The sequence below is a fragment of the Octopus bimaculoides genome, chromosome 26, assembly GCF_046866305.1.
Source record: "Octopus bimaculoides isolate indiv1 chromosome 26, ASM4686630v1, whole genome shotgun sequence".
Taxonomy (NCBI): Eukaryota; Metazoa; Mollusca; class Cephalopoda; order Octopoda; family Octopodidae; genus Octopus; species Octopus bimaculoides.
Genome location: NC_142953.1, coordinates 6829129 through 6840526, shown reverse-complemented (window position 1 = coordinate 6840526; position 11398 = coordinate 6829129). Strand labels below are relative to the sequence as shown.

The following is an 11398-nucleotide window of genomic DNA, read 5'->3' as shown; positions in this document are numbered from 1 at the left end:
CTGCCGATGGATATGAAGGCAATTTTGATGTTTTTAAAGTCGAGGCAGAACACAAAACGGAAAGAAATGTGAACATTACTAGCAACGGTTATAGAAAAAAAATCCATTAGGCAGTCTTGAAGAAAAAAGACATTGATCATAGGATTACAGTTGACAACGATATTGAATTAATCCAAATTTCTTCAGATCAGGATATTATTGCTAGCATGGTTAATGGTTAATCCCCTCCAAAATCAATCGAGATGAAATAATTTGTTTCGACAAAGATGATACTGCAAACGAAACAAGTGGAAAGGTGTTTTGGTATCAAGTTCTATGGTGAATAGACACGATTCTGTCTTATTTTTTAGTATAATCCATATTTCTCTAAGTGTACATGATTAAAAATGGGATGATCGCTACAAAGGAAATGTCTACGAAAGAAAGTTACTTTTAGACAGATGAGTTTGGATTATGTATGTATGGATCTGGGTGAGTGGTTGGGTATATGTATGTAAACCTACGTAGATTGAACAAGAATTTACCAACAGGATTAGTCGATTTTCGAAACTTATTTATTTCGAAAATCGACTAATACTTTATCTTTACCAATTAGCCAATCCCAGTGAAACATGCAGTCAGTTTGTTTGTATACACAACAAATCCAGCGGCTTCAGAGAACCGGAATGTCTAATTTGCATGCAATGTTTTATTTGTTACTAGCTTAAAAACCGCTCTCCGTGCGGACTTTTAAGCTGGCCCCTGCAGAGGGCTAATTGGGCTTCCGTCTACCAAATCCACTCAGAAAGCCTTGGTCTCCCCGAGGCATTAATTGAAGACACTCGCCCTAGCTGCTGCGCAGTGGAACTGAACTCAGGACATAGTTGGGAAGCAAGCGTCTTAACCACACAGGAACGCCTGCGTCTATATATATATATATATATATATATATATATATATATACGTTTGTGTTTGGTGTGTATGTGTGTTGTGTACGTGTGTATGAATGTATGTATATTCCTGACAGTTAAGTCAATTGATTGATAAGACTGTGTCCTGAAGCTGACCCACATCAGGTCCGGTATCTGTTTCTGACAGTTAAGTCAACAGATTGATAAGAATGTGGTCTGAGTGTGAATGAAATAGATAAGGTCCTTAATTTTTGAACAAACAGCCAGATTGATTAATCGATAAACTGATATATGGGGCTGTAACAGATTGATGACAGTACGCTGTTTTCAACAGACAGCAGAACTGATTGGAAAACTATAGTCTGAAGCTGAACTATATCGATAAGTTACCTATTTCTTCACACCGAGACGATGTTGAGAAGAGGTCCCCAACTAAAAGACTAATACCCAGCCGTTGATCATTTGGTGCTGGGCCGCACATACAGAGCAGATTTCTAAATTTTATTTCTATTTTATAGTCTATTGCAGTCTGAAGAGTGTTTTTGCATTATATATGTATTATATATATAATTTATGTAGTATATAATTAATTTATGTAGTATATAATTAATTTATGTAGTATAATTTATGTGGTATACAAACAGAACAAATTTAACCATTTCTCTGTAGTTTAAAAACAAAATCAAGAACAACCTCCATCGATTTTCGAACCTAATTAGGGTTTCATTATAGATGTCTACATCACTTTGACCAATTCCAGAGAAATAAGCAGCCAGTCTGTTTATATACGAAAGCCATCCAGTAAGTTTATAGAACTGGCATTACTAATCCGTATACCATAAGTATTTAACTCTTTATTTGATATCGGGGGCTTGCCAACAGGGATCCTAGTCCCCACAGTATCAAGATATGATATGATATATGTAAACTATGCAGTAGATATATAAACAAGGTCAATTTAACTATTACCCTGTGTTATATATGGAGGGTACATCAGCCGAAACGTTGTGTTAACAACAAACAAGATGAGGACAAATATCTGTCAAATGTAAATAATATATATATAGGTATATGATAGGATTGCTTCAATGATCAAGGGGTAGTCTGTAGTATCTAAGCAACCAGGGGACAGTTAAATCCGAAGGCACTCCTGGAGATTACTTGTGTGGGTACCGTCTTTGTTAGAAGGTATCCAGAGGCAGGTAATTTATCGTTTAAATCGCAGTTTATAATTATAATTAAATTCTCCATTCTCCACTTAATTTTAATTATATATATATATATATATATATATATATATATAATTATGTGTATTTCTTCTATCTTAATGAATAAAAATTCTTCGGATAGAATAAATGGGTTAATAGAAACCAATGTAGCAAAGAACACAAAATAACTGTGGTTTAGTTCCTGTTTTTAAGGCAGGAACTCCTTGAAATTTTGGGTATTTGAGTATATTTAAAAATTTAAGGAATGGAGAAAACGCATGTTATAATTGACCTTGTTTATATATATATATATATATATATATATATACATACATATATATATATATATATATATATATATATATATATATATATATATATATATATATATATATATATATATATATATATAACTAAACGATCAGCATTTGGAAGGTTTTACAAATTTTCAAAGTTCCAGTGGTGGCTTAGATCTGAAGTCATCGAATCAGATTTCCCTTTTCTGGTTTTGAGAAATGTATGTATGTAGGTGTATATATATGTAGGTGTATATATATGTAGGTGTATATATATGTAGGTGTATATATATGTAGGTGTATATATATGTAGATGTATATATATGTAGGTGTATATATATATGTATATGTATGGGAGAATGTACGAAAAAAACAACAACAGACGAGAACAGGTGGTGTAAACAACAAAAGGATGTATTAGTATGACGCTCGGGAATACGGAAAGTCTTTGACGTTTCGAGCTACGCTCTTCAACAGAAAGAATACGGAGAAAACAAGGAGAAAAACACGGAGAAAAAAAATTGAATAGTGTTCGGTCAGCGGTCAATCATAGTATATATGTATATGTATATGTATATGGATAAAGTAGTCACAGACGTTCACAGTGAATACCCAATCATCCTGAGTATGTAACTGTTTTAGCCGATGCACAATAGACTTAATTATAAACATTGTTTACACGCGATGACTATTAAGATTAATTAAAGTCACTTAATTACCGCTTTTTAGTACATTTTATAAACAAAACGCAGCAAGATTAATTAAACTGATTTAATCATTGTTTTCTAGTGCATTATATAATTATCCATATTGTATTTTAGCTGCTAAAGAGCTTCCATATATGAACAATATTTATAACTGTATCTATTGTGTGCCGACTCCGACGTTAACACTCTCTACGTCACTTCCGATTTGTACCTGAGGTGGCGGGCAATATGGTGGGTCTTTCATCGAGGATCCGTTCGACAAGTTAGTTTACTTATATGTGTGTGTGAGTGTGTCTATCTATCTATCTATCTATCTATCTATCTATCTATCTATCTATTTGTCTGTTTGTTTCTCGTCAACCGGTGTTGGTTTGTTTATGTCTCTGTAACTTAGCAGTTCGGCAAAACAGAGACCAGTACAATAAGTAGTAGACTATAAAAATAATATGTAGTGGGGATGGAGTCTAATGTGTTCGACTAAAACCCTTCAAGGCGGTGCCTCGGTATGGCCAGAACCAAGTAAATGACAAAAATATCAAAGAGACCGATAACACGAGGGAGTGTCATGCGTCTGAGTGGCTCCTTTCGCAATCACGTGGTTCCGGGCTCGAATTCAGATTTTCGACATAGATATTTTGTGATAAACTTATGTTGAACAATAAAGAATTTAATAAGCGGAAACTATTCGGAAACCAAGCCTAGGTGTGTGCGCACGTGCGTATTATAGTGTTAGTTGTAAACAACGAGGTTACACGCTGGTTATTGTATTCATGTATTTATTTATATTTTTTGTGAAAAACTTTGAAGTGGCCATTACACACACACATACAGACACTCCAATACGAGGTTGTGGTGAAAAATCCTTGGTTTTGGATCAAAGAAAATAAAAGGGGCATCAGGTAATTATGATTTTATTCAGCATATTCCCTTCTCAGATTCACACATTTATTGCAGCAGTCCTTTCAGTTTTTCTAAGCCCCATAAAAGAACTTGGAAGGTTGGGCTTCCGACCGAGAACTTCGTGATACCGTAAAAGCCATGAACCTTTTTCAGCACGCGATTATTTAATAAGCGGTGCTGAAATTTACAATCTGTAAATAATAACAATAATATATTTTTTATAAGCTTGAAACTTACAAAAGATATATTATTATTATTATTTACAGGCACACACACACACACACACACGCACACACAATAGGGGCTTCTGGAAAATTCCTGGCTTTGAGTAAAAGAATGATTTTATTCAACATATTCCCATCCCAGACTCGCACACTTACTGCAGAGGTCCTTAAGTTTTTCTAAGTCCTGTAAAAGTCTGTCATACCGGCCATGACGAAGGGAAATAGCCCTGAAACTCGAGTCGCCTTTATATATTTATATTTATATATTTGATCCTTTATATTGAACACTCAATATTTCATCTACATTCAATACTTTATTTCATGGTGCCATCCATTTTTATTTTATATTATATATTGTATATTATATTATATATTGTATATTCCATATTCTATACCCCACATTGGTTCTGCAGGAATATAAATAAAACATAAAAAACAGACAGTGTTGGAACTCTTTTAAACAAAATAATATATTCCTCTATACACAATCATACAAAAAACCCACCTTTTTTGTATTTATTTTTACTCGCATATATATATATATATATATATATATATATATATATATATATATATATATATATATATATATATATATATATATATATATATATATATATATACATACACATACATACAAGAGGGTGTTGAAAAGTTTCTGGCTTTGGGTAAGAGAAAATAAAGGAGGATCAGTTAATTATGATTTTATTCAACACATTTCCTTCTCAGATTCACACACTTATTGAAGCAGTCCTTCAGTTTTTTTTTTTGTTTTTTTGTTTCTAAGCCCTGTTAAAGAACTCGGAAGGTAGGGCCTCCAACCAGGCCCCTCAGGATACTCTTAAAGCCAGAAACTGTTCAACAAACACACGTACTGTACATAATACATGCAAGCATACATACATGCATACATACATACATGTGCATGTATTTTGGGGGGTCTTAATTAGAGAGCTGCGGCCATGCTGGGGCATCTCCGTTAGACTTGCTTCGCTTTCACTACATGAAATCTCATCTGATTTGTAGCATTTGGCGAATGAGGAAGTTTATGTATACATGTGCGTGTGTATGTGCATGCGTCGGTGTATGCGTGCAAATATATATATGTGCATGTCTCTCTCTCTCTCTCTCTCTCTCTCTCTCTCTCTCTCTCTATATATATATATATATATATATATATATATATATATATATATATATATGAATGTATTTATATGTATAATATATATACACGTAACCTAGAGGTTCGGCAAAAGAGACTGTTAGAATAAGTACTAGGCTTAAAGAAAGAAGTCTTGGGTTGATCACTTCAACTAAAACCCTTCAGGGTGGTGCTCCAGCATGGCCGTACTCAAATGATTGAAACAAGCAAAAAGATTTTTTTTTAAATATGTATACGTATATACATATATACATATATATATATATATATATATATATATATATATATATATATAAATGTATGTATGTATATACGTATGTATATACATATACATATGAATACCTGTGTATTTACATATACGTTTATATATATGTATGTGTATATGCCTATAGATGCATATACATACACACACAAACATATATATGTATGTGTATGTATGTGATGTGTATGTATGTGATGTGTCTGTGTGTGTGTGTGTGTGTGTGTGTCGGGGGGGGGGGGGGGGGGGCGGGGGTTTCTGATGCCACGCATATTACCCGAGAATTTAGGCGCAGCAATCTTCAGTGGACCCCGTTGTAGTTGTTGAAGTGAAACCGAAGCTAGTAGCCTGGAAAAATAATATGACCTTGCACCGAAAAGATATACCAAAATGCTTACACACACACACACACACACACACACACACACACACGACAATGTGATGGGAAAATACTTCGACCAGGCGGAAACAATTACAAAAGTAATTGGTCAATCAAATGATCTTATTAATATCAGTTAAACAGGATGCAACGATCTGGCTGAATCGGTAGCACGCCTGACGAAATGCTCAACAGCAGTTTATAAGTCTTTACGTTCCGAGTTCAAATCCTGCCAAAGTTAACTTTTCCTTTTAGCCTTTCGAAGTCGATAAAATATGTACCAGTTGCGTACTGGGTTTCATATATATATGTATATGAAATTTTGAGTTTAGTTCACGGACTCCCCAGTTCTACCTTTGTGGACCACCAGGAGTCCGTAGACCCCAGGTTGGGAACCACTGCTTTAGGCGTAGGCATGGTTAAGCAGCCTGTCTTGCAAGCACATGATTTCGGGTTCAGTCCCGCAGCGCAACACCTTGGTGGAGTCTTCCAACAATGACTTGTGAGTGGTAGATGGAAACTGCGTGGAATCCTGTTGTACACACACGTGTGTGTGTGTGTGTGTGTGTGAGTGTGTGTGTGTGTGTGTGTGTGTGTGTGTGTTTGAGTACGTGTATATTTGCGTTTGTCTTTCTACTCCACCAGTGCTTGACAACCGGTGTTGGTTTGTTTCCCTCCACCGAACCTAGCAGTAAAGAGACCAAACTTTAAGAAATAATTACTTAAGTCCGTTTATTCGACTAAACACTTCAAGATGGTGCCCCAGCATGGGCGTAATCTAGTGTCTGAAACCAATAAAACGTAAACGATAAACAAAACGTGCATTTGATAAATTCTTGATTCATTAATATTTTGCTCACTTCGACCCCAATACTGTACTTATTTTATAGACCCTAAAAAGAATGAAAGACAAAGGCGACCTGGACGGAATTTGAACTCAGAACGTAAAGACGAACGAAACACTGTTATGCATTTTGTCCGGTGTGCTAACGATTCAGCCAACTCACCGCTTTAGTGTTTTTATAGATATTTGTTTCACATTTTGACACAAAGCCAGTCAATTACATCGACCCCAGACTCCACCTCGTACTTATTTTATCGACCCAGGAAGTGATGAAAAGCAAAGTCGACTCCGGCGGAATTTGAACTCAGAGCATAAAGACGGATGAAATGGCGCAAAGCATTTTGTCCGGCGTGCTGACGATTCAGCCACATTATCGCCTTAATAATGATAATAATAATCCTTTCTACTAAAGATACAAGGCCAGAAATCTGGTGGAGAGGACTAATCGATTACATCGACCCCCAGTGTTTCACTGGTACTTCATTTATCGACCCCGAAAGGAGGAAAAGCAAAATCGACCTCGGTGGAATTTGAACTCAGAAAGTAGCGGCGAAAGAAATACCGCTAAGAATTTCGTCCAACGCGCTGACGATTCTGCCAGCTCGCCGTCTTAATGATGACGATAGTGACGACGACGACGATGATGATGATGATGATGATGATAGTAGTGGTGCTGGCGGTGGTGGTGGTGCTAGTGGCAGACGTGTGAGAAAACGATGCTACCCAATGCATTTGGTTTTTCTGCAGCTCAAATTTCCGGAAATGAACTATAGCACTGACTTGGTGACCTGTACTGCGACATCGTTGTTGTCATGTGACACAGAAGCATAACAGACAACACGAGATGTTTTTTTTTGCATAAACAAGCAAACACTCAGGAACACACACGCACACACACGTACACACATACACACACACATCCACATGCAGAGAGAGAGAGACAGACAAACAAAGAAAGGCATATATATATATATACACATACGTATGTATGTATGTGTATATATGTATATGCACAAACAACTATATACATTATATATATATAATTGTACATGCCCTCACACGCTGTGGCATAGTGAAAATACACACATGCACACATGCATATGCACATATATAAACTGTCATATACGTGTGTGTTTGCGTCTGTGTGTGTATGTGTGTGTGTTCGTGTACGCACACACAAACCTCGCACACGTGTAAGCATTCACACACAAAATGTATACCTCCACAAACATGTTCACAAACATGCACATATTCACGCAATGATGCAAACACACACACACACACACACACGCACACATAAATACAGACATCCGCGCATGGGGTAACAGACGCACAAGGACCCACACACATATACACGCACATTCATGCACATACACATATGCACACACGTTATATAAGTCATCAGTCATCACTCATCCTTTATTTCTTTAAGGATGACCAGATAGTCCTCATCACTCCGACAGATGAACGTGGAATATTTAACTTAATAATCACTCAGTGTGACTAGCACTGACCAGACTCCACAGAAGAAACCTTTATTGTTCAACAGAGAGGAAAACAGCTTCGACAACGTAGTGTGGAGAACAGAGAGCAAGTGAAGGCAAGTAAGACCTCCTGGCCACCAACTGCATCCGCCTTCATCCCTAATCATCTTGACCTGATATTGACACTGGATTGAAGATGGTACACAGACTAAAGAGTAAGGCTGCCGGTACACAACTCTACTTCACTTTGAACAAAGTCATTGTAAAAGTCATCCTTGAGAATGACTAGATTCGTCGCCCGTGTTTCTCTCCTTATTCCTTTCTGTGTTCCTTTCTGTGGAAGAGCGTCGGCTCGAAACGTTAAAAGACTTTTTCAATTCCCGAGCATTATACTAATACATCTGTTTGTTTTCTACACCACCTGCCTTCGTCTTTTGCTTTTTTTTATGAATTCTCCCTATATACATATATATATATATATATATATATATATATATATATATATATATATATATATATATATATATATATATATATATACATATATATATACATATATATGTATATATACATATATAAATCGGATAGGTTTCGGTCAGTAGAGGCCCAGGCAATGTCTAACTCAATTGCACCACCTGGTGAAGTCTTTTAGTCATATATGGGGCACCATGGCCCACTCTAGCAAAGAGTTATTATCGTTGGAGACACATCCGGGTGTAGGAGGTTGGTCCGGGATTTTCTGAAGAAATTTGTCCAGTGAACTTTTGAATTTTACAGGGTCCGTTTCCGTTTTGACGTATTTTATGTATGTATGTATGTATATGACAGGCTTCTTTCAGTTTCCATCTACCAAGTCCACTGACAAAGCTTTGGTCGGCCCAGGGCTATAGTAGAAGACACTTGCCCAAGGTGTCAATCAGTAGAACTAAACCCAAAACAGTTCTATATTTAAGAGATGAGGAAGTATTTACAGTATTTACATTATTTACATTTGTCGGATATTTGTCCTCATCTTGTTTGTTGTTGACACAACGTTTCGGCTGATATACCCTCCAGCCTTCGTCAGGTGTCTTGGGGGAAATTTCGAACCTGGGTTCTCATTCCTAACGATGTTACTATGGGCATATGGCGTAGTGGTTAAGAGCGCGGGCTACTAACCCCAAGGTTCCGAGTTCGATTCACGGCAGCGACCTGATTAATAATAGTAATAATAATAATAATAATAATAATAATAATAATAATAATAATAATAATAATAATAATATAATAATAGTAACATCGTTAGGAATGAGAACCCAGGTTCGAAATTTCCCCAAGACACCTGACGAAGGCTGGAGGGTATATCAGCTGAAACGTTGTGTTAACAACAAACAAGATGAGGACAAATATCCGACAAATGTAAATAATGTAAATACTGTAAACCTAAAACGTCTTAGATAAGGACCTTGAAATTTCTACTCGTCAAGTAAGCCTATTTTTAAACTAAGGTGGGTTAGTAAATGCCTGTGTTTCATAGAGGTTAGGGTGTTATTTCTAGCAAGTCGCTCATCAATAGGAAGCGGCACCTTCGTTAATCTGTCGTTCTTATTCACCAAATCGTGGTAGATAGATAGACGTGCATAGTCAAACGTAGAGTGCATGTGCACTCACCGCGTTGCCTTTGCTGCACATGTTAGCTGCAGCGTGTCTCTGTGTCACAGTCTACCACGACCACCACCACCACCACCACCGCCAACAACAACAACAACGCCACCACCACCACTGCCGAAAACACCCACCGTCACGAGCACCCTACCGTTGCAACTACCGTTCGTACCTTCCCACTCAGTCTTACTGTCTCGTTCGAAGTTGTGTGCGATAATACGTAAGTTTCCCGCTCACTGCTTCTTTTATATGAAAGAGAATAGGAAAAAAACTACAATAACAACGACGTCGAAGACGGTAGCAGCAATAGGAACAACAACAACAACAACAATAGCAGCAACAAAAGCAGCAGTAACATGGAGAGACTGTACTTAGAAGATCCTACGCTCGCTCCATCATTACTGAAAACGAGACCTGTATACACACGGAAATACATTACACACACCTACATATATGTGTATGAGTAATATACTCATGGTTCTGGGTCCAGTCCCTCTGCGTAGCACCTTGGGCAAGTGTCTTCTACTATGACCTAAGGCCGATCGAAGCCTTGTGAGTAGATTTGATAAACGGAAACTAAAAGAAGCCTGTCGCGTGTGTGTCTTTGTCCCGGTGTTTTCCTCCACACACAAACCGCTTGACAACCGGTGTTGATGTGTTTACGTCCTCGTGACTTAGCGGTTCAGCAAAAGAAACCGATGTAATAAATACCAGATTTAAAAAAAAAAAGAAAAAAAAAAGAAAAATGTACTGTGAGTGGGGGGTACTTTCGACTATAAATTCCTCATGGCGGTGCCCCAGCATGGCCGCAGTTTAATGATGAAAACAAATAAAGGATAAAAGATAATAGATGTTTCGAATCGAAAAGATATTAAAATGATAAAAAAAAAATTTTTTTAATTCATTATTCGCAATTACATTTCTGGTCATGGGGAACAAGTCAAAGTTTTGCTTAAGCTCACCGTTCCAGTTGAGACGACCAAGATGTTGTCTAATGCTTTTAGTTTCATAGGTTTGACGGGTGAAGTCGTCTGATTCTATAGAGATTACTACAACACGAATTTTGGCTGTGTGCAACGTCAAGGCAACAGACAACATATTTAATTGATAAAAACCGAAACTTGAAAGGGACTTTATTGGCATTGACTCTGCCGGTACGCATTGTCCACTACTGTCTCCAAACAACTGCTGATCTGTTGCCAATTGATATCGAAACACTTTTCCTACGTTTGTTCTGTAGTTCATAGCTAGGAACACTACTCAGTAGAGTAGTTAATTAACAAATATACAGAAAGCAATTTCAATTATGAAAAATAGGAGTGAGTGTGTGTGTGTTTTATATTACTCTTTTACCTTTTTGTGTTCCAGTCATTTGACTGCGGCCATGCTGGAGCGCAAGGC

At 37.0% G+C, this 11398-nt stretch overlaps 1 protein-coding gene across 1 annotated transcript in view; it reads left to right on the top strand.

Moving 5' to 3' along the window:
- Nucleotides 1-3501: 3501 nt before the first annotated feature.
- Nucleotides 3502-11398, top strand: part of LOC106868997 (uncharacterized) — a 49271-nt gene continuing 41374 nt past the window's right edge. Inside the window, exon 1 of the mRNA XM_014914494.3 lies at nt 3502-4000. The gene's annotated coding sequence lies outside the window, so the exon portion shown is untranslated. The remainder of the gene's footprint in view (nt 4001-11398) is intronic.